The sequence below is a fragment of the Symphalangus syndactylus genome, chromosome X (genome assembly GCF_028878055.3).
Source record: "Symphalangus syndactylus isolate Jambi chromosome X, NHGRI_mSymSyn1-v2.1_pri, whole genome shotgun sequence".
Classification (NCBI taxonomy): domain Eukaryota; kingdom Metazoa; phylum Chordata; class Mammalia; order Primates; family Hylobatidae; genus Symphalangus; species Symphalangus syndactylus.
The window spans coordinates 62,374,271-62,399,597 of NC_072447.2; the positions used below are offsets into that span (position 1 = coordinate 62,374,271).

The following is a 25,327-nucleotide window of genomic DNA, read 5'->3' on the forward strand; positions in this document are numbered from 1 at the left end:
GAGACCTGCTGTCTTTGGGTATAGACCCAAGAGGAGATCAGAGGTCTCCCACAGAGTGCTCCAAAACCTCACACTGTGGATACATGTACCCCAACAAAACCTGACTTCTACTATAAATACCAGCACACAAACCAGAAATTTTATATGCGTATCAGAACTACCCCCAAATATTGGCAAAACAGCTCAGAAAATTCATGCCAGGGATATATACCCACAAACAGATCAAAGACCTCATATCCTAGGCCAAGCATTCAGAATCAGATCAGAGAACTCACTTCCTGAGAGAACCCTCTCAAAGAAGTGAGAGGCTGGGCGCGGTAGCTCACACCTATAATCCCAGCACTTTGGGAGGCCAAGGTGGGCGGATCACCTGAGGTCAGGAGTTTGAGACCAGCCTGGTCAACATGGCGAAACCTCATCTCTACTAAAAATACAAAAATTAGCCAGGCATGGTGGCACGCGCCTGTGGTCCCAGCTACTTGGGAGGCTGAGGCAGGAGAATTGCTTGAACCTGGGAGGCAGCAGTTGCAGTGAGCCAAGATCGCACCATTGCACTCCAGCCTGGGCAACAGAGTGAGACTCCATCTCAAAAACAAACAAAAAAAAGAGGTGAGAGACCTCACTCTGCTTCATTCACTAGCAGACATACCAGAGGCTTCACACCATGACACAGAGACAGACAAATCAGGGAGTCTCACATCTTGGGACATAAACCCAGACACAGGGCAAGAATTTCAAGCAAAAGGAAATATACTCACACAGAGCTTGGAATCCTTACACCCTAGACATATGCACCTCAACAGATTAGAGAACTCACACGCTAGCACATGTACACAAAATCAGACTGGAGATGTCCCATCCTAGAACATACGCTCCTCCACAAAAGCTGAGAGCACAAATTCTGGGACACATACCACCAAACAGATCATCAGATCAGAGACCTGCACAGAAATCAGCGACCTCCACTATCAGACACACACCCTCACAAATAGATCATGGAGTTCACATCCTGACAACCAGATAGAGACAGCACAACCTGACACACTATTGATTTTCTATTGCTGCTGAAACAAATCACTAAAAGCTTTTTGTCATAAAACAATGCAAATTTATTATCTCAGCTGGGGGTGGCTCATACCTGTAATCCCAGCCTTTTGGGAGGCTGAGGTAGGCTGATCCCTTGAGCCCAGGAGTTCGAGACCAGCCTGGCCAACATGGCAAAACCTGGTCTCTACTAAAAATACAAAAATAAGCCAGGAGTGGTGGCCGGTGCTTGTAGTCCCAGCTACTCAGGAGGCTGAGGTACAAGAATCGCTTGAGCCTGGGAGGCAGAGGTTGCAGTGAGCCGAGATGGCACCACTGCACTCCAACCTAGGCGACAGAGTGAGACTCTGTCTCAAAAAAACAAAACAAAACAAAACAAAAAAACAAAAAAAAACTTATCTTACATTTCCGACAAAGAGTCTTACAGGGTAAAAGTCAAGGTGTTGGCAGAGCTGACTTCTTTCCGGAGTTCCTTGGGGAGAATCCAATTTCTTTTTACTTTCTTTTTTTTTTTTTTGAGACAGAGTCTTGCTCTGTTGCCAGGCTAGAGTGCTGTGGCGCGACCTTGGCTCACTGCAACCTCTGACTCCCTGGTTCAAGCGATTCTACTGCCTCAGCCTCCTGAGTAGCTGGGATTACAGGCACGTGCCACCATGCCCAGCTAATTTTTGTATTTTTAGTAGAGACAGGTTTTCACCATGTCGGCCAGGATGGTCTCCATCTCCTGACCTCGTGATCCGCCCACCTCAGCCTCCTAAAGTACTGGGATTACAGGCGTGAGCCACCACGCCTGGCCAGAGAATCCAATCTCTGTAGGCTGCCTACATTTCTGAGCTCATGGCCCCTTCCTCCATCTTCAAAGCCAGAGGTCTGTTTCACCTTCAAATCTTTCTCTCTCTCTGTCTCTCTCCCCACCCCTCTTTCTTCCTCCTCCCCCATCTCTATCTCTCCTTGTATCCATCTATCGCTAGCTCTCTTTGGTCTCTGTATATGTTGTCCATCATCTTTTCTCTACTTCCATCACTACATAGCCCTCTCTGACTCTTGCCTTCACGCCTCCCTCATATAAGGACACCTGTGATTACATTGGGCCTGCCCAGTTAATCTAGGATAAGCATCCCCATCTCAGGATGCTTAACTTCCACAAAGTCACCTCTGCAAAGTCCCTCACAATCACCTCTGCAAAGTCCCCCTTTCCATGTAAATTAGCATAAATTGTAGGTTTCAGGGATTAGGAAGTGCACATCTTTGGGGTACCATTAGCTACCAGAGACCTACATACACACACAAACAATTCACAGACTTTACATCCTGAGTCATACACTTCCAAATAGATCAGACACCTCCACTCTCTAACAGACATCCAAAAAGAGCAGAGACACATTCTGGGACATATACCAAAAGATACTCAGAGTCTTCAATCACTTGGAATTAAACTCACAAACACATAACAGAACTCACCATCTGGGACACACACACTCAAAGAGAACATGGTCCTGACATGATAGGATACATACCCACGAAGATATCAGGGGCCCCACATGCTGCAAAATGCACCCCCAACAGATCAAATCTCCAAACCTGGGACACATACACACACTGCAGAAAGAAACATTCTCAGACATAAACCCACTAACAGGTTAGGTACCTTACAATCCAGGACATGTTGAATTAGACCTCACATCCTTGACAAATACACACAAAAGAGACACTCACATACTGTGACATTCACTAGCAAACAGATCACAGACCTCATGTAAGAAACACAACCAAAAAGAGATCAGAGACCTTGAATCCTGCAACATGAAACTACAAACAGCCTAGAGACCTTACCTGCAGGATATATACACAGAATAGGCATACAGACCTGACATCTTGAGACATAAAGCCACAAACAGATCAGAGACCTCACAACCTGAGATAGATACCCATAAACAAATCAGAGGTCTCAATCCTGCAATATGCACCCATAATCAAGCCACAGACCTCACATGCTAGGGAAAAGAGCCAGAAATAGATCATAGACCTGAAATCTTGCAACATACACCCATAAAGAGATCAGAGAGCTTATATTCTGAAACATACTCCCAAACAGGTCAGAGGTTTTCAAACTAAGGGAAATAACCCACAAATAGCTCAATAACTTCACAGCTTGGACACATACACACCTCAACAAATCAGGTATATATATTATACACACACACACACACAATATATACATATATGTTCTATCTACTATCAGCCCTCGGATTCAACCAATTCTGCATCAAAAACATTGAGGAAAAAAATAATTTAAAAACATAGTAAAAATAATACAAATAAAAACAATGTAGTATAACAACTACTTACGTAACATTGTATCAGATATAAGAAATCTTGAGATGATCTAAAGTATACAGAAGAATTTACATAGGTTACATGCAAATACCATATCATTTTATATAAAGGACTTGAGCGTTCACAGATTTTAGTATCCACAGGGGTCCTGGAACCAATTCCTCCAACCCACAGATACTGAGGGACAGCTATATTGTTACATATATATATGAATATATATGTCAGCATATAAATCACATATGCTTGGAAATATAACTTAAAAAAAACTTCAGAGATCTGATAACCTAGAACATTAGAACATGTATGCCCCAACAGCTCAGAGAACTCACATCCTGGGATGTACATCCATAAAGAGCTCAAAGATCAAACATCTCGTAGGGCATGCTTTTACAAATAGATCAGAAAATTCAGATCCTATGTTAAAACCCTCAACAAAGGTCAAAGACTTCACACAGTGGTTCATTCACCAGTGAACACATCAGACATTTCACACCATCAGACACCACCCACAAACAGATCAGGGAATTCACATCCTGAGACATATACCAACAGATCAGAGACATAACAACCTGGACATGTATCCACGAATATCAGAGGCTTCAGGCCACGGGATCTGAAACCACAAAGAGTTCACAAACTTTCTTCCCTGGACACACATACTCAACTAGATCAGAGATCACTCATCCTAGGACATGAATCCAGAAACAGACCAGAGAATTCATATTCTGGGACACATACCCTCAAAGAGGTTAAAGACCTTCCACCCTGGTTCATTCTCCTGCAAATAGATCACAGAATTCACATCAGATACACCCCTACGTGTATATCAGGGAGTTCACATCCTGGCACATATACTGACAAATAGATAACGGACCTCACAACATGGACACACAACCACAAACAGATCAGAGACCTCAAATACCAAAAATAGTGCAAAGCCCTCAGATTATGTGCCACTCAGCATCAAACAGGTCAGGGAGCTTAAATCCTGGGATATGCACCCACAAACAGAGTAGAGGCCTTACAACCTGTACATGAACCCATAAAGAGACCACAGACATTGAACTCTGCAATACAATCCACAAACAGATCAGAAACCTCAGGCCCTGAGTCACATATAACAAACTGATCAGAAAGTTCACATCCTGGGATATACTCCACAAGCAATGCAGAGACCATACACTTCTGAGACGCACACCCACAAACAGAGATCTCAAATCCTTCAGTGTACAACTCCAATGAAGTCAGAGACCTCACAGGTTAGGAAAACACCAGCAATAGACCCAACATCTCGTAACACAGAACCACGAGCAGATCAGAGAGCTCATATACTGGGACATTTCTTTACCAGTAAGCAGATCAGTGGCCTCAATCCTGAGACATATACCCACAAAGAGCTCAGAAACCTCACACCCTAGACAAACAAACCTAAACAGACCAGACACCTAACAACCTAACATCCTGGTACGTATGTAACCAAACAAATCAAAAACCTCATGTCACAGGAAATACCCCCCAAACAGATGACAGACCTAACAACCTGGAACATAATCCTTAACTATCTCAAAGACTTCACCTACTGGAATGTACTCCCAAAAATCAGCTCAAAGATGTCACATCCTAGTACATGCACACACAAACAGCTCAGAGACCACGGATTCTGGGACACACACCCTCAACATTCAGAGATCTCTCAATGTGGTTCATACACCTGCACACAGATCAGAGACTTCCACCATCAGACATACACTCACGAACAGATCATGGAGTTCACATCCTGGGATGTGCACCAATAAACAGAGATCAATGTGTAACAAATCGTAATCATAATGTCATAAAACAACACACATTTATTATCTTACTTTTCTGCAGGTCAGAAGAAACAAATGGGTTTCAAAGGGCTAAAATCACAGTGTCAGCAGAGCTGCATTACTCCTGGAGGCTCTAGGGGAGAATCTATGCCCTTGCCTTTTCCAGTTTCTAGAGCTGCTTGTGTTCCTTGGCTTGTGGCCCCTTCCTCCACCTTTAAAGCTAGGAGCATTTCATCTTCAAATCTCTATCTCTCTGATGTCTGCTTCTGGCATCACATCTGCTTCTCTGACTCGGACTGTCCAGCCTCTCTCCTCTAAGGACCCTTGTGATTACACTGGGCTCACCTGGGAAATCCAGAACCACACCCGCATCTCAAGATGATTACTTAATCACATTTGCAAGGACCCTTTAACATATAAGGTCACAGTCACACATTCCAGGGATATAAGGATGTGGACATCTTTCGGGGACCTTCACTCCACCAACCTAAGATATACATCTACAAGCAATGAAAAACATCATTTGCTGAGGTATCCACACATAAGCAACTCAAAGACTCCACCTCCTATGTTATATAATTCCAAAGGGATCAGAGACCTCCTCCCACCTTTGGACATGCATCCAAAAAAGAAGTGAAGCACATGTTCTGTGTCATATACCCACAAAGACGGTGGGGACTTCACACACTGGGACATATAATCACAAACAGAAGATACTTCACACCCTTGACAAACACACATGAGGAGATTAGAAACTTAAATACTGCAATATAAAGGCAAAAGCAGAATGGAGGCCTCATCTGAGAAATACACCCACAAGGAGATGAGAGATCACAATTCCTGAAATACATTACTCACAAACAGATCAGAGACCTCACACTCCAAGACATCCACAAACAGAACAGAGATCTCAACCTGTAACATACACCCACAATCAAAGAAGAGATCTCAACATTCTAGAACAAACAGCCAGAGACTGAGTATACACCTGACATCTTCAAAATACACCCACAGTGAATTCAGAGTTCATATCCTTGGAATGTAAACCCACAAAAATATCAGAGACCTCAAGACATGCATAATATATTCACAATATTTATTGTGAATGGTATATTGTGAAATATACCGTAATATAATATATAGTTACTACACAATATAATACAATATATATTATGGTATATTACATATAAATATAATATATACTATATAGTTATCTGTTCATGTTAATATATGTTAACATATTATATATACTATTATGTATATATAATATATACTTAACATATGCTTATATGTTAATATATTGATATGATATAATCATATAATTATAATTCACAATTATAAATATTGTGAACATATACATTATATATTATATATGTTATTATATAATATATATTATTACTATTACCTCAGAGATCTCACTTACTGGAACATACACCCCAAATCAGCCAAGAGACCTCACATCCTAGGACATTCGCCCACAAACAGGTCAGAGACCTCATATCCTGAGACATATACCCGCAGAAACCTCAGAGAACACAAACTGAGGGATAGACACCCTCAGACAGGTCAGAGACCTCCTCCCTGGTTCATACACCTACACATAGATGAAAGATCTGCCACATAAGACACACACTCGGCGGGGCGTGGTGCCTCACGCCTGTAATCCCAGCACTTTGGGAGGCTGAGGCAGGTGGATCACCTGAGGTCAGGAGTTCAAGACCAGCCTGACCAACATGGTGAAACCCTGTCTCTACTAAAAGTACAAAAATTAGCCAGGAGTGGTGGCACATGCCTGTAATCCCAGCTACTGGGAAAGCTGAGGCAGAAGAATCACTTGAACCCAGGAGGCGGAGGTTGCAGTGAGCCGAGATCGTGCCACTGCACTCCAACCTGGGCGACAGAGCAAGACTCCATCTCAAAAATAAATACGTAAATAAATAAAAGACATGCACTCACAAACAGATTGGGGATTCACATCTTGGGATGTTCACTAACAACCAGACAGAGACATCATGCACCTGGGACACGGTATTCATTTCTTATTGTTGTAACAAATCACCACAATCTTAGTGCTGTGAAAAACACAAATTTATTTATTATATTACATCTGTGTAGCGCAGAAACCCAAGAACGGGCCTTAGAGTACTGAAGTTAGATGTCAACAGCGCTGTCTTCTTTCTGGAGACTCTAAGGAAGAGCACGTTTCTTTGCCTTTTCTGGGTTCTAGAGCTGCCTGCAGTCCTTCATCCCTTCCCCCTTTCTCCATCTTCACAGCCAACAGCAGTTCATCTTCAAATTGCTCTCTGATGTCTGCCTCTGTCGTGGCATTCTCTTCTGTGACTCCGCTTCCACCACCACATTCCCTTCCATCATTTAGGGCTCCCTGGTCATATCTCTTTCACAGGACATCTTTGAGGGATGCTTTATTCAGCCAACCACAGACTGGTGTGCACAATTAGACATTTCACCTCCTGGGATATACTCCCATGAACAGCGCAAGGACTTCATGAGGTGGGACCCACACCCACAACACTTGTGTCATCATATCGCTATCTCTGACTCAGTCTGTGTCATTATATTCAGTGAAAATCCAAGAAAATCTCCCGATCGCAAGATGCTTAATCACATCTGCAAGGTACCCTTTAAAAAAAAATTTATTTTTGAGATGGAGTCTCGCTCTGTCACCCAGGTTGGAGTGCAGTGGCATCATCTCTGCTCACTGCAACCTCCACTTCCCAGGTTCAAGCGATTCTCTCTCCTGCTTCAGCCTCCCGAGTGGCTGGGATTATAGGTGTGCACCACCATGCCCATCTAATTTTTGTATTTTTTGTAGAAACAGGGTTTCACCATGTTGGCCAGGCTGGTCTCGAACTCCTGACCTCAAGTGATCCGCCCACCTCAGCCTCCCTAAGTGCTGGGAATACAGGCATGAGCCACTGCGCCTGGCCTTTCAAAAATGTTTTTAATAAACATTTTTAAAATAATTTAATCTTAAAAAATTTTCTGGAATGCTTCACAAATTTGCATGTCATCCTTGCACAGAGGCCATACTAATCTTCTGTGTATCATTCTAATTTTAGTATATGTGCTGCTGAAGCAAGCACTTAAATTTTTATATATTTAGATATAAATTTTTATAGATTTAGGTGTACAAGTACAGTTATGTTATGTGGCTATCTTGTGTAGTGGCGAAGTCTGGGCTTTTAGTGTACCTACCACCTGAATAATGTACTCTGTATACAATAGGTAGTATTTCATCCCTCACCCCTCTCCCACCCTCACATCTTTTGGAGTCTCCGGTGTCTATTATTCTACTCTGTATGTCCATGTGTACCTGTTGTTTAGTTCCCACTTATAAGTGAGAACATGCAGTTTTTGACTTTCTGTTTGAGTCATTTTACTTAGGATAATGGCCTCTAGCTCCATCCGTGCTGTTTGCAAGGTACCTTTTAGCATGTAAGGTCACATCGCAGTTTCCAAAGATTAGGACATGGGCATCTTCGGGGGCCTTAAGTCAACACAACAAAAACATACATGCACAAACAATGGGAGACTTCACACACTTCCAGAAAGCTCAGAGACCTGAAATGCTGGGACACACACCACAAACAGCTCACATACCTCATCCTGAGTTATACATCTAGAAAGTGATCACACACCTCCTACCTTGAGACATACATCTAAAGAGAGCAGACACACACGTGTTCTGGGACATACACCCACAAACAGGTCTGGGATCTCACAAACTGGGACATACACCCACAAACAGAACAGACCTCATACCCTTGATTAGCAAGCAAAAGAGATTTTTTTTTTTTTCCAGACAGGGTCTCACTCTGTTACCCAGGCTGGAGTGCAGTGGCATGATAGACTCACTGCAGCCTCGAACTCCCGGACTCAGGCAGATCCTCTCACCTTAGCCTCCCCAACAGCTGGGACTACAGGTGCACCACCAAGCCTGGCTCATTTTTTATTTTTTGTACAGACAGGGTCTCACTATGTTGCCCAGGCTGGTCTCAAACTCCTGGGCTCAAGTGATCCTTCTACCTCAGCCTCCCAAAGTGCTCGGATTATAGGTTATGAGCCACCATGCCCAGCCGAGGTTTTTTTTTTTTAAACTCACATACTGTAACATACACACACAAATAGATCAGAGACTTCATCCGAGAAATATAACCAAAATGGATCAGGTCTAAAATCCTGTAACAAGAACCCACAACATGTTAGCGATCTCACATCCTGGCAAATACACTCAGAATAATTAAAGATACTTGACATCTTGGGGTACACACCCACAAAGAGATGAGAGAGCTACGATCCTGGGACATATACCTGCAAACAGATCAAAGGCCTCGACCCTGAGACATACACCAACAAAGAGCTCAGAAACCTCATACCCTGGATGTATACACTTTAACAAATAATATGCCTCGCAACCTGTTATGTATATGAGCATACAAATCAGAAATCTCTTATGCTTGTAAATAATGTCAAAAGCCTAAGATATCTACCAACCTGGGATGTACATCCATAAATGGCTGAGAAAACTCACACCTGGGATATATATCCACAAATAGCCCTGGAACATCACATCCTAGGATATGTATTCGGAAATATTAGGGAACTCACATCCTGAAAAAACTCCTTCAAGGATGTCTGACTTATCTCAACCCGGTTCATTTACCAGAAAACAGATCAGAATCTTCACACCATTAGGCATATACCTACAAAAAAAAGAGATCAGGGATATACATCAGCAAACAGATTAGAGACCTCATAACTCAGACATGTAACCACACAGAGACCACAGGCCTCAAACCCGGCAACATATACCCATAAAGATACCAGAGACGGCTGGGCATGGTGGCTCACGCCTGTAATCCCAGCACTTTGAGAGGCCGAGGTGGGTGGATCATTTGAGGTCAGGAGTTGAAGATCAGCCTGGCCAACATGGTGAAACCCCGCCTCTACTAAAAATGCAAAAATTAGCCAGGCATGGTAGCAGGCACCTGTAGTCCCAGCTACTTGGGAGGCTGAGGCAGCAGAATCACTAGAATCCGGGAGGTGGAGGTTGCAGTGAGCTGAGATCGTGCCACTGCACTCCAGCCTGGGCAACAGATCAAGACTGTGTCTCAAAAAAAAAAAAAAGATATCAGAGACCTCACACTCTGAGATATACACCAACAAACAGATAAGGGAGCTCATATTATGGGATATACTCCAAAACACATCAGAGACTATATATGACCAAGGATCCTAAATTCTGCAACATACACTTACAAGCACAACAGAAACCAGACATGCTATGAAAAAAAGTCAGAAATAGATCACAGATCTCATAACCTGTGACATACACCCACAAAGAGATCATAGAGCTCATACCCAGGAACAGGTACCCACATGTACCCACAAAGAGATCAGAGGATTCAGACCAAAAGATATACACTCACTACGGACTCTTTGAAACCCCACACCCTGGATATTCACAACTAAACAGATTATATTAGGTACATCCAGAACATATATAGAAACATGTGAGAGTCCTCAAAGTTTGGTATGTATATGCATAAAGAACCAAGGCTGGGTGCGGTGGCTCATACCTGTAATCCCAGCATTTTAAAACGGAGGCTGAGGCAGGAAGATTACTTGAGATCAGGAGCTCAAGACCAGCCTGGTCAACATGCACAAACATGCCCGTCTCTACTAACAATACAAAAATTGGCCGGGTGTGGTGGTGCATGCTTGTAATCCCAGCTACTCAGCAGGCTGAGGCAGGAGAATCGCTTGAACCCGGAAGGCAGAGGCTGCAGTGAGTCGAGATCGCGCCACTGCACTCCAGCCTGGGCGACAGAGCGAGATGCCATCTTAAAAAAATAAATTAATTAATTAAAATTAAATCCTGCAGTATATACCACAAACAGATCAGAGACTTCACATACTGGGAAATCAACTCAGAAATGAATCAGTCCTCTCAAATTGTGACATACCACCCAAAAGAGACAGCAGAGTTACTATCCCTGGGAATAAACCTGTAAAAAAAAAAATAGGGGCCTCAAATCATAGAACATACACCATCACATAGTTGAGAGACCTCATCTTTAGAAATACACTGAGGAATAGATGAAATACCTCACACATCCTCGAAAAGATCAGATACATTACATCATGGGACATACACCTGCAAACAGATTGATGATGCCAAACTCTAGGAATTAAATCCACAAACTGATCAGAGACCTAATATGCAGGGACATATAATCACAAATAGATCAGAGACCTTACATTTTTTACATGCACCCATGAAAAAGATCTCACATACCAGGATACACAATGATACAGTGATAGCCACGGACCTCACACACAACAAGAAAAAGGTCATAAGCCTTATATCCTAGTAAATAAACCCCCAACCAGCTCAGGAACCTCTCACTGTGGGACATACTCCACAAACAGATAAGAGAACTCATACCTAGGTTCATACAATCACGGCCATATCAGAGAACTTCTATTCTTAGCATATACCCATGAAAGATGCTTCACATACTGATAATTAAAATGACAAACACATCACAGACCTAAAATCCTGGGACATACATGCACAAACACAGATCAGATCAGTGACCTCACACACTGGGACATACATCCACAAACATGTCAGAGATCTTCTATTCTAGTAAATACATCTACAAACATATCAGAGACCTCAACCTCACATCCTGGGACATACTTGCAGAAATAGCCCAGATACCTAAAATTTCTGCATAAACCATCCCTTAATTTGCATGTAACTAAAAGTGGGCATAAATATGACTGCAGAACTGCCTCTGAGCTGCTACTTTGGGCATACTGCCTATGGGTAGCCCTTCTCTGCAAGGAGCAGCACATCTGCTGCTGCTATACACTGCCACTTCAATAAAAGCTGCTATTTAGCACCACCAGCTCACTCTTGAATTCCTTCCTAGGCAAAGCCAAGAACTCTCCTGGGCTAAGCTCAACTTTGGGGCTTGTCTGTCCTGCAACCAGATGAAAGATCTCAAACTCAGTGTATCCATGAACAGATCAGAGACCTTACATACAGAGACATATGTGGGCACATGGATCAGAGACTTCTTACTTGGGAACATACATCCAGAAACAGACCAGAGACCTCATATCCTGAGAAATACACCAACAAACTGACTTTGACATACACCAATGAAAATCACATACTAGTATACAGCAACAAATGGATCAGAGACCTCACATCCTGGGAAATATACCACCAAACAAATCAGACACCTCACACCTCTGCATATATACCATCAAAGAGCTCAGAGACTTCACACCATGGGACTTACACACCCAAAAAGATCAGATACTTAAATCCTAGCTCATATAACCACAAACATACTTGAGAACTCACTCTGAGCAATCCACCCCCAAACAGATTAGAAACCTCATATCCCGGAACATACAGCCACAAAAATATCAGAGACCTCATACCCTTGACACTTCACATATACAGGGACATATACAGGGATAAACAGATCTGAGACCTTACATGCACCCACTAGGAGCTCAGGGAACTCACATCCTGGGAAATATACCCACAAACATTTTGGAGACCTCATACCCAGAGATGTACACCCACAGTCACAGCAGAGACCTCATGCCCTGGGACATACACCCTCAGACAGAATAGTCCTCATATTCTCCAACACACACCAAATAAACAGATTAAAGTACTGATATCCCTAAAAAAATACAACCAGAAAAGCTCAGAAATATAACATCTAGGGAAATATAGCCACAAAGAGCTGAGACTCACACCTTGGCACATACACCCACAAAGAGATCACAGATCTAACATTCCGGGACATAAAACCAAAAACAGATCAGAGACCTCACACCCTTGACATGCACTCATGAAGAGAGACCTAACATCTTGTCATTGTATAATGACAAGCAGATCAGAGGCCTCATACCCTGGGATGAATACTCACAAGCACATCGGAAACCTTACACCATTTTACATATACCCACGAACAGAACGGAAACCTCAAATATACTTCCAAATGGATCACAGAACTCACATCTTGGAATAATACCCACAAAAAAATCAGAAATCTCTTATTCTGGGAAATATAGACTCAAACAGATTAGAGACCCCACAACTTTGGACACACACGATCAAAGGGCTCAGATACCTTACACCCTGGTGTATACACCCATGAACAGAGATCTCATATACTGTGACATAAATGTCAGGGATACTCACAAACAGTTTGGGAGCCTTACATCCTGAGATATATACTCATAAACAGTGCAGAGTACTGATTCCCTCTGCCCTCAAACTCAGAAATATCAAAGTCGGGACACAGCCTCTCAAACACATTAAAGATTTCATATCTAGGGACTCAGTGGCCCAAACAGCTGACACCTAGTGTTCTGGATGCAGACTCCAGTCACCTTGGTGATGTCTCTTCCTGGGACTTAGAAATCCATATACCTCAAAGAATAAACAGAAACAATACACCATCCTCCAAAGAGTTCATGGATGTGAAACCTGGGACACAGACTGCCAAACACCCCAGTGACCTCATACCCAGAACAGACTGCCAGAGAGCTCAGATAATTCAAATTCTGGACTTGATCACGTTCTGAATATGAACAGAAAAAAACAGTCCAGAATCCCCATGCTTTGGGACATAGATTCTCAAATAATTCAGAGATCTAAAAACCTAGAGAGAGAACCCCAAAAGGTCACTTAAAAATGCGAAACACAGAATGCCCAAAAGACCCAGACATCATGGCATGGATACAGACCATGAAAAAGCTCCAAAGTCTCGAACTCCAGACAGACCATCAAAGAGCTCAGAAACACCTCTTATGAATTATCTATTGCCACATAAAAAATAACCCCCAAATTTACTGGCTTTTGGCTGCTTGAGCATCCTCGAATGATGGCTGGCTTCTACTAGAGTCAGTGATCCAAGAAAAAGCACAGCAGAAGCCATAGTGCCTTTTAAATTTCCCTCTAGGTAAGTACTGCTTTGCTGCATCCCACAAATTTGGTAAGTTTTATTTTGATTTTCATTTAGTCTGAACTATTTTTTATTTCTCTTGAGACTACTTTGAGCTACTGGGGCCCTGCATCCTCCCCTAAAGTCTTTCTCTGGGGCTCATACCCTGCCTCTCACATAAATGTATAAACCTGTCTCATAAGCACAGTTTTCAGAAGAGGAACAAAGTTTTTTTTCTCACTGTGCATCTTTGCCTCATGGTGCACAATCTATTATGCATGTTCTCAAGAGAACAACTGAAGTAAAATTGTGGATTTACTAGAGATGAAGACACAATTCTGGGGAGTGTTTACTCTTTCTTAAACCCAACATACATTGACATTAAACAACATGTGCACATGATTCCTAAGTTCCAACTGAGACAGTCCCAAGCGCACACTGGCCCCTGGCATTTATGTGGATTGCTTGCTTCCCTTCCCCCAGCCCTGAATTCTGCTTTCAGAAGGGGTGTGGGATTAGGGGGAAGGGACTGAAATCAGGAGAGCGTGTGTGGACTGTGCATTGTCCTACTGATTCTTACCAGTCTTGTAAAAACCTCAGCAGCTCAAGGTTTAGAGAGATGATCCGAAACGCTAGACTCTCCTACCATCCAACCAGGACTTGGGGGTTCCAGGCTTTGAAAGAGGGTCTATCAGGCTCCAAAGTCCATGTGTTCTGGGTTATCATCAGTGTGATCAAAGCCTAAGGGGAGATGGACTCCAACATCCATCTGAGCAACGTCCATCCTGAGAGATGGGGGTCCCCACTCAGTGGCTGATGTCAGGAGGCACAGAACAAACATCTCCCTACAACACAATCTCCACAAACAGTGTCAAGGGAGACTGTGCCCTCCAGGACAGAGGGCGAGATAGGTTCTGAAGGAAGCTGGTAATTTATACTTTATGGTCTAGGCCAAGCTTGTCCAACCCAAGGCCCACGAGCCACATGCAGCCCAGAACGGCTTTGAATGTGGCCCAACACAAATTCGTAAACTTTCTTAAAACATTATGAGATGTTTTGGCAATTTTTTTTTTAGCTCATCAGCTATCATTAGTGTTAGTGTATTTTATGTGTGGCCCAAGACAATTATTCTTCCAATGTGGCCCAGGGAAGCCTGCTGGTCTAGACAAAGAGGCTGGGATTGCTGTGAATCCCAATCCTAACGTGTAGTGGAGGGGTTCACAACCAACTGTGGGGCTCCTACTTCTCACCACCTTTCTTTTTCTTTTTCTTTATTTTGGAGACAGAGTCTTGCTCTGTCGCCCAGGAGTGCAGTGGTCGATCTCGGCGCACTGCAACCTCAGCCTCCCAAGTAGTTGGGATTACAGGCATGCACCATCATACCCGGGTAATTTTTGTATTTTTAGTAGAGACGGGGTTTTGCCATATTGGCCAGGCTGGTCTCAAACTCCTGACCTCAAGTGATCCACCCACCTTGGCCTCCCAAATGCTGGGATTATAGGCGTGAGCCATCACACCCAACCCTCACTGCCTTTCTGAACTGGCATATGGTCCTGGCAGAGGGAAAGGGGGATGTCACACATACCTCATGTCTGGATTTGGTATGTGAAAAGGTCACTAATTCCTGATATAGCACCCCAAAAGAGCTCAGAGCTTTCAAACCTTGGAACAGAAACCGTAAGACAGACCACAGACCTCACACTCTGAGACACAGACCCAAACACCTCTCAGAGAACATAAACCTCAGACAAAGACCCCCAAATTGTTCAAACGCTTCATACCCCACAGACCAGTGGTTCCCAACCAGAGGCGATTCTGCCCCCCAAAGAACATTTGGCAATATCTAAGGACATTTTGGCTGTCACAAGTGTGTGTTGCGGGGGTGCTACTGCCATCTGTGAGTTGAAGCCAGGGATACTGCTTGCCAGTGTCCTTTAGCCAAAGACCCCCGCCCCACCCAGGAACATACCTGTAGTCGAACAAGTTGGGATGATTACTCATTGCAGTGAGGGAGAACACACTCCACGGGGAAGTGTGGGGTGGTGGGGTTTGACTGAGTGATTTGGGGGGAGGGTCTAAGGAAGTGGGGGCTCACTCTAGATTAGATGCTGTCAGAAAACAAGGGCAATTTTACAATTGGGTATTTCAACAAATCTTATCTATAGGGAGGGCAGACTACAGTGAGGCTAACGCTGTCGTTGGTAAGGAAGTGGCAGTCACTCATTTTAACCAAGAGAGGAGAATGTTTGGTATTTTATGGGCAACACAGTGAATCCTTATTTTTGTTTGTGCTTAGACAACATTATAAAGTGGCTGTGCTCTATTTTATTATTTTATTATTATTATTATTATTATTATTATTATTGAGACGGAGTGTTGCTCTGTCCCCCAGGCTGGAGTGCAGTGGCGCAATCTTGGCTCACTGCAAGCTCCGCCTCCTGGGTTCACGCCATTCTCCTGCCTCAGCCTCCCAAGTAGCTGGGACTACAGGTGCCCGCTACCATGCCCAGCTAATTTTTTGTATTTTTAGTAGAGGCAGGGTTTCACCGTGTTAGCCAGGATGGTCTCGATCTCCTGACCTCGTGATCCGCCCGCCTAGGCCTGCCAAAGTGCTGGGATTACAGGCGTGAGCCACTGCACCCGACCTATTTTATTATTTTTTTGAGACAAGATCTCACTTTATCCCCAGGCTGTAGTGCAGTGTGGCATGATCTCGGCTCACTGCAACCTCAAGTTTCTGGGTTCAAGCAATCCTCCGGCCTCAGTCCCTCAAGTAGCTGGGATTACAGGCACCCACCACCATGCCCGACTAATTTTTGTATTTTTTGTAGAGACGGGGTTTCGCCATGTTGTCCAGGCTGGTCTCGAACTCCTGAGCTCAAGCGATCTGCCCACCTCAACCTCCCAAAGTGCTAGGATTACAGGCGTGAGCCACCTCATCCGGCCAAGCTCTGTCGATTTTATCATGGTCTCAGACTAACCTTACTTGACGCTGGTATTCTGTGAGATTGTTCATGTCTGTTAGGAGAATAACATGGCCTACCTATGGGGGCCAGGCCTGCTTCTGGGTGTCAGGGGCTGCTCCCTTCTTCCCTCCCTTTTTCTCTCATGCTAAACGTCTCTTATGGGTGAAATTATGTCCCCTCAAAATTCCTACGTTGAAGTCCTAAACCCCAGTACCTCAGAATGTGACCTTATTTGGAAATAGGGTTGTTGCAGATGTAATTAGTTAAGTTAGAGATCATGCTGGAGTAGAGTGGGCCCCTAATCCTGCGCCATTGGTGTCTTTATAAAAAGGGGAAATTTGGACACAGACACACAGGGAGAATGCGAGGTAAAGATGAAGGCAGAGATGGGGTGATGCAGCAGAAGCCAGGGAACAGCAAAGATGGCCAGCAGGCATGAGAAGCTAGGAAAGAGGCAGGGCACACATTCCCCTCACAGCCCCCAAAGGAACCAACCCTGCCAACACCTTGATCTCACACTTCCAGCCTCCAGAATTGTGAGACAATACATTTCTGCTATTTAAGCTACCCAGATTGTGGTACTTTGTCATGGCAGCAGCCCTAGTAAAAATACAGTAGATCCTACAATGCACAGAACAGCCCTCCATAACAAAGAATTTTCTGGTCCAAAATGTCAGTAGTCCCAAGGCTGAGGAACCCTGCCCTGGATACAGGATCTAGAAGTATTACTGACCTCATAATCTCTGATAGAAGACAATAAAAACCAGCTGACAGTATACACATCTTTGAACATAGTCCTTCAAAGTGCTCAGAAACCTCACACCTTGAACAGGGAAGCCCATACAGCCCAGAGAAGACAAGCCTAAAGAGACTACTAACAGTTCAAAGACATCATACTCTGGGACAAAGACTACCAAGATGATGAAAGACCTAGCATCTAAAAACATACACCAAATGTTCAGAGACATCACATCATGAGACACAAAACCCAAGAGAGCTCTGGGTCCAAAGAGCTCAGATATTTCACACCCTGGACACAAACCAGTGAACAACAGCTCATAAATAACAGCGTCATTCATTTCCTGATTTTAAAAATTGTACTAAGATTATATAAGTTAACATTAGGGGAAAAAGAGTATACGAGAACTCTCTGTACTATTTTGATAATTTTTTGTAGTCTAAAATGCTTTTACAATTTAAAAAATGTTAAAGGCTGTACACAGTGGCTCACATCTGTAATCCCAGCACTTTCAGAGTCTGAGGCAGGTAGATCGCTTGAGCTCAGAAGTTGGAGACCGGCCTGGGCAATATGGTGAAACCCCTTCTCTACGAAAATACAAAAATTAGCCAAGGGTGGTGGTACACACGTGTATTCCCAGCTACTTGGGAGGCTAAGGTGGGAGGACTGCTTGAGCCCAGGAGGTCGATGCTGCAGTGAGCCATGATCACGCCAGTGCACTCCAGCCTGGGTGACAAAGCAAGACCCTGTGTCCAAAAAATAAAATAAAATAAAAATTTTAACAAAAATGATCACAGGACGTAAAAGGGAATTTAGAAAACTTAAAATAAGGCCAAGTGCAGTGGCTCATGCCTGTAATCCCAGCACTTTGGGAGGGTAAGACAGGAGGATCCCTTGAGTCCAGGAGTTCGTGACCAGCCTGGGCAACATGGTGAGACGTGGTCTTTACAAAAAATAAAAAAATTAGTGGAGTGTGGTGGCACATGCCTGTGGTCTCAGCTACTCAAGATCAGGAGGCTGAGGTGGGAGGACTGCTTGAGCCCAGGAGGTCAAGCCTGCAGTGAGCCATGTGCATGCCACTGTACTCAGCCTGGGCAACATAGTGAGACCCTGTCTCAAAACAAAACAAAACAAAACTTAGATACATCTTGCCAACAAGCACAGAAAACAATGTTAAGCCCTTCTAGCAGTCACAGAAATGCCAATAAAAGAAAAATGAAAATCAATTTTAAGAAAAAAAAAGGCTGAGTGTGGTGGCTCACATCTGTAATCCCAACACTTTGAGAGGCTGAGTCAGGAGTATCATCTGAGCCCAGGAGTTTGAGACCAGCCTAGGAAACAGAGGGAGACCCTGTCTCCACAAAAAAAAAAAAATTACTTTGGGACAGGGTCTTGCTCTGTTGCCCAGGCTGGAGTGCTCTGGTGCGATCACAGTTCACTGCAGCCTTGACCTCCTGAATATCTGAGACAACAGACATGTGCCACCATACCCGGCTAATTTTTTTTTTTTTTTGTAGAGATAGGGTTTCACCATGCTGGCCAGGCTGGTCTCGAACTCCTGGGCTCAAGTGATCCACCCACTTTGGCCTCCCAAAGTGCTGGGATTACAGGTGTGAGCCACCATGCCCAGCCTACAAGAAAAAAAAAAATAGCCGGGCCAGGCGTGGTGGTACGCGCCTGTGATACCAGCTACTCAGGAGGCTAAGGTGGGAGGATTGTTTGAGCCAGAGGTCGAGGCTGAAGTGAGCCATGATTGCACCACTGCACTCTAGCCTGAGCAACAGAGAGAGACCCTGCCCCTAAAAACATACAAAAAGGCCTGGGCAACATAGTAAAATCCCACCTCCACAAAAAATAAAGAAAGTTAGCCGAGTGTGGTAGCACGTGTCTGTAGTCCCAGCTACTCAGGAGGCTGAGGTGGGAGAATCACCAGAGATTGGCAAGTTGAGGCTGCAGTGAGCCGAGATCACACCACTGCACTCCAGCCTGGGTGACAGAGTAAGATCCTGTCTCAAAAATAAATAAGTAAAAGTAAAGACACACAAAAAAAGAAAAGAGAAAAAACCCTGCACATCCGGGGACAAAGATCCATAAACAGCTTAGAAACCTTGGGACATTCTGGACCAACGTAAACAGAAAAACAGAAAAGAAAAACAAAACAAAAAGAAAAATGAAACCAAACCTAGGACAGAGACCCACAAAGATCTCAAACACCTAAACCTCTGAGACACAGATTTTCAAACAGTAGAGACTTCACGGTCTTTTTATAAGTCATACCCTGAACTGAGATTCCAAAACAAACCAGACTTCACATCCTGCACACAGTCCTTCAAACTGCAGAGTGTAATAACTACCCTGTGATGAGCTGACTTGACTTGAGAATCACTTTCTTCCTACTACCTACCTACCTCACCAGCCAAACACCTCCCCTGTCTGATGTTTAAAATCCCATCATTTAAAAGCATACTCTTTTAAGTCTTGACCACCCCTCCAAAATTCTCCTTGTAATTGCCACAAGCTCTTCAGCATCCCAGAGCATGAAACCATGCATCTCTCTTTAGTCACTTATGGCCCACCCCATCACACTCCTAGTCAGGCCTGGTCCTGAGGGAAGCCTCCAAATCACCCTCTTCTGGGAGATGGGGGCTGGCCTGAAGGAGGATCATGAGATCACCTTGAATCTTATCTGCTGGACTCAGACCTACAGGTAGCCTGAAAGGCAAATGCCAGGGACCCTGGAGAAGAGTTTTTCTTAGTGCTGTTGTGAACGGTGAGTGGGTCCTGAAATCAATATAATGGGATGCAATAGGCATTGCTTAAAAAAAGAAAGAATAGGTAAAAGAAAATGGAAAAGATTACCCGACACACTCTGTGCCAGCCCTTGAGTACAAGCCAATAATGCCAGCTTCTTTTACAGGTGCACAAGTTGAAGTTCCCAGACGGGATTCGAACCTACGATCTCCAGTAGCCAAAGCCCTGCCTCGGCAACCCTGAACGCCAACCCAGGAGCCAAAGCGCTTGCGCCGAAACAGCAGCCAATAGGAGCGCGGAGCCGAAGGACCCGGCTTGTAGCCTCTTAGTGATTCCAGAAAACCTCGGTACCCTGGAAGAGCTTAGGTAGGCAGTCTCGCGGTCACCAATCAGAGCTCAGGGCAAGACTTTGTCCCGCCCTACGCAACTCGTCCAGGAAGCAATCACCGCTCCGCGGCCTTCCTCCTCACCCCACCCCCGGAGTTGATTCGCATCTGTATAGCCAACCCAGCAGGAACGGATATATTAATAAAAGCTTGGTGGTGGCGGCTTCCAGACAGGTGGACGCTTTAGGCCGAAGATCGGGTCCGCCCGGCGCGGGGGTCGGTCCAGGCAGAGCCATTCTCTCCTCGGTCTAGGGTGGAGGCCGATCCACTCGCGGGATGAGGAGACCTTTCGTGTCTCCACTAGTACAATGGTATCTTCCGAAATACACTACCCCTCCCCTGTGGTACCTCCCATGACCGTAGTGGTATGGTCCTGGAGCTGCACAGTCTAGTCGTTAACCCTTCATTCCCACCAGTCACGCTCTCCTTGTGTGTGCGACAAGGACTCTTTCATGTCAGTGTCAAGTGAATCTTCGGTTCACCGCAAAACAACTAAATGGACTCTCTCTTTCATGCCTTCCTCCTGCCCACGTTCCAGCCCTGTCTCCCCCAACCCACGTCCCCCAGAGCACTGTCCCTGCCCCATACCCTGATGATTCGTTTGACAGCAAAGGCCCAGGCGTCCAAACCCTTGCTGCAGAGCCACCGCCCATTAATGGGCATTCATTCCCCTGAGGTCACTGATGGAAGTGTGCCTTTGTGTGGCAGCATTTATCAAAATAAAAAGCAGACATCCCTCCTTACTGGAATGTTACCACCACGAAGGTAGGGAGGGATATGTGTATTTCTAGACCCCCAAAGTCTCAGCCTGAAACTGCCCTGCACACAGTAGGTGCTCAAAAGGGGATTTGTTGAATAAATGACTCCTTTGGCCTGGCAGTTTCACTTTTAAATATGTGTTCTAAGGAAATAATCATACATACGTGCACAGTCCTGTGTGCACAAGAATGGGAGGAGCAAACAACTAAGGGATAAAACGGCAAATGCTTAAAGGCGATTATACCATAGAGTACCAGCTGGCTGTGAAACAGAATGAGACCTCATTACTGGAAACACCCAGATAGCTCAGGGACTTCACATCACTGCACACAGCACAAAAGAGCTCAGAGATCTCACACCATGGGATACAGAATCCAAAACAGTTCAGGGAACTCACACTGAACACAGACAACAAAACAAAATTAGAGAACTCAATAATGGAACATTATCTTAATAGATTCCCAGTCATTTCATAGGTCTCAATCTCGTCACAAAATCCTACAAACATTTCAGAGACCTCATACCCTGGGACACAAAGGCCGAAACACCTCAGGGATGTTGCATGCTGGGAAAACAAATCCCAAACACCTTACATACCTCATACCCTGGACACAGACTCCAAAACAGCTCGGAGACCTCACCACCTGGGATATAGATTAAATCTGGACAGAGACCACATACTCTTTTTGCAGGGTCTCACTCAGTCACCCAGGCTGGGGTGCAGTGGCGTGATCACAGCTCACTGCAACCTCTGCCTCACCAGCTCAAGCAATCTTCCCACCTCAACCTCCCCAGTAGCTGAGACTACTGGAGCAGGCCACCACACCCGACTAATTTTTGTATTTTTTTCTAGAGATGGGGTTTCACCATGTTGCCCAGGCTGGTCTCGAATCCTAGGCTCAAGCGATCCACTGGCCTGGGCCTTCCAATGTACTGGGATTGCAGGCGTGAGTCACCGTGCCCACCGTGAGACCACATAACTCCACGTAGACACAAAACAATTCAGAGGCCTGGACACAAACAAAATGAAGGTGACACACCTGTACTGCCTGGAGAGACCACCTAAAGGACATGCTGTTAATGGAGGCAAAGCAAGTGGGAAAAAATGGTCAAAGAATGGCCTCATAACCTGAGAACCAGCCCTGAAAAGTGTTCTGAGATCTTATACACAAACAGCTCAGAAATCACAGAAAATATATTCTTTTACCATAATGGAATTAAACTAGAAATCAATAACAGAAATGTATCTGAAAAATCCAAAAATACTTGTAAATTAAACAAAACACTTTTTTTTCTTTTTTTGAGACAGAGTTTTTGCTCTGTTGCCCAGGCTGGAGTGCAGTGGCATGATCTCAGCTCACTGCAACCTCCGCCTCCTGGGTTCAAGCAATTCTCCTGCCTCAGCCTCCCCAGTAGCTGGGATTACAGGCGCCTGCCACCACATCCGCCTAGTTTTTGTATTTTTAGTAGAGGCAAGGTTTCACCATGTTGGCCAGGCTGGTCTCAAACTCTTGACCTCAGGTGATCCACCTGCCTCAGCCTCCCAAAGTGCTAGGATTACAGGCATGAACCACCCCGCCCAGCCACAAAACACTTTAACGCATGAGCCAAAGAGAAAATCACAAGGGAAATTAAAGAACTACTGTGAATTGAAAAAAACGAAAATACAACAAATCAAAATCTATGGGATACAGCTACAGTAGTGATCAGAAGAAAATTGATGGCATTAAAATGCTTACATGAGAAAAGAAAGGTCTCAAATCAATTATCTGAATTTCCAATTTAGGAAAGTCTAAAAATTACACCTGAAGGAATAAAATAATAAAGATAAGGGCGGCCAGGCCGGGCACTGTGGCGCACACCTGTAATCCCAGCACTTTGGGAGGCCAATGTGGGCAAATCACCAGAGGTCAGACATTGGAGACCAGCCTGGCCAACATGGTGAAAACCCGTCTCTACTAAAAATACAAAAAACTGACACCTATAATCTCAGCTACTCAGGAGGCTGAGGCAGGAGAATTGCTGGAACCTGGGAGGCAAAGGTTGCAGTGAGCTGAGATCACGCCGTTGCACTCCAGTCCAGACTCGACAACAGTGAGACTCCATCTCAAAAAAAAAGAAAAATTACAAAAAATACAAAAAATTAGCCGGGTGTAGTGGCACATGCCTGTAGTCCCAGCTACTCGAGAGGCTGAGGTGTGAGAATTGCTTGAGCCTGGGAGGCAGAGGTTGCAGTGAGCTAAGATTGGGCCACTGCACTCCAGCCTGGGAGGCAGAGCAAGACTTCGTCTCAAAAAAAAAAAAAAAAATTAGCCAGGTGTGGTGGCATGTGCCTGTAGCCTAGCTACCAGGAAGGCTGAGCAGGGGGGATCACTTGAGCCTGGGAGGCGGAGGTTGCAGTGAACCAAGATCGTGTCACTGCACACCAGCCTGGGTGGCAGAGTCAGACCCTGTCTCAAAATCAATAAAAAATAAAAATATAAGAGCAGCAATCAATGAAATCAAAAGCAAAAACAATAGAGAAAATCAATGGAGGCTGGGCACCGTGGCTCACACCTGTAATCCCAGCACTTTGGGACACTGAGGTGGGTGGATCACCTGAGGTCAGGAGTTCGAGACCAGCCTGGCCAACATGGTGAAACCCTATCTCTACTAAAAATATGAAAAAATTAGCTGGGTGTGGTGCTGGGTGCCTGTAGTCCCAGCTACTCAGGAGGCTGAGGCAGGAGAACTGCTTGAATGAAGGAGACGGAGGTTGCAGTGAGCCAACACAGTGCCACTGCACTCCAGCCTGGGCAACAGAGTGAGACTCGAAAGGGGAAAGGGGAAGGGAAAATTAATGGAACCAAATGCCAGTTCTTGGAAAAAAAAACAATAAAATTCAAAGTCTCTAGCACCAAAAGCAGCACATTTTTCTCATAAGATCCAAATCTAATAAGAGTCTCTGCAAAAATTTTCTATTCTTTCTGAAATCTCAACTGAAAGGGATTTTACTCGAAATAGCCTAATTAACAGGTCTTTTTCTTTTCAAAAAACAAAATTCTTATTTATTTATTTAGAGACAGGATCTTGCTCTGTCGCCCAGGCTGGAGTGCAACGGCGTGATCATGGCTCACTGCAGCGTCGACCTCCTGCACTCAAGTGATTCTCCCACCTCAGCCTCCCAAGTAGCTGGGAATACAGGTGTGCACGACCACACCAGGCTAATTTTTTGTATTTTTGGAGAGACGGGGTTTCATTATGGTAACCAGGCTGGTCTGGAACTCCTGAGCTCAAGTGATCCCGCCTTGGCCTCCCAGAATGCTGGGATTACAGGTGTGAGCCACCACGCCTGGCCAAAAATTTATTATTTTATCAGTTTCTTTGGCATGAGTTGAGGAAATCGTATGTCCTTTATACTTAACTAGATTGTACTGGTTTGTATCTGACTTTCTACTATTTTTGATATTGAATGAACCATTGGATAGTACTCAAAGAGCTTCAAAAGGACTTTTTTGTCGTTAATAAATGTCTACTGTTCAGAAAATTTATC

At 44.5% G+C, this 25,327-nt stretch overlaps 1 non-coding gene across 1 annotated transcript; it reads right to left on the reverse strand.

The window, feature by feature from the left end:
* Positions 1–8,189: 8,189 nt before the first annotated feature.
* LOC129476520 (U6 spliceosomal RNA) lies at positions 8,190–8,296 on the reverse strand. The gene has a single exon (XR_008654961.1). It is a non-coding gene; the product is annotated as a U6 spliceosomal RNA (small nuclear RNA).
* Positions 8,297–25,327: the final 17,031 nt, after the last annotated feature.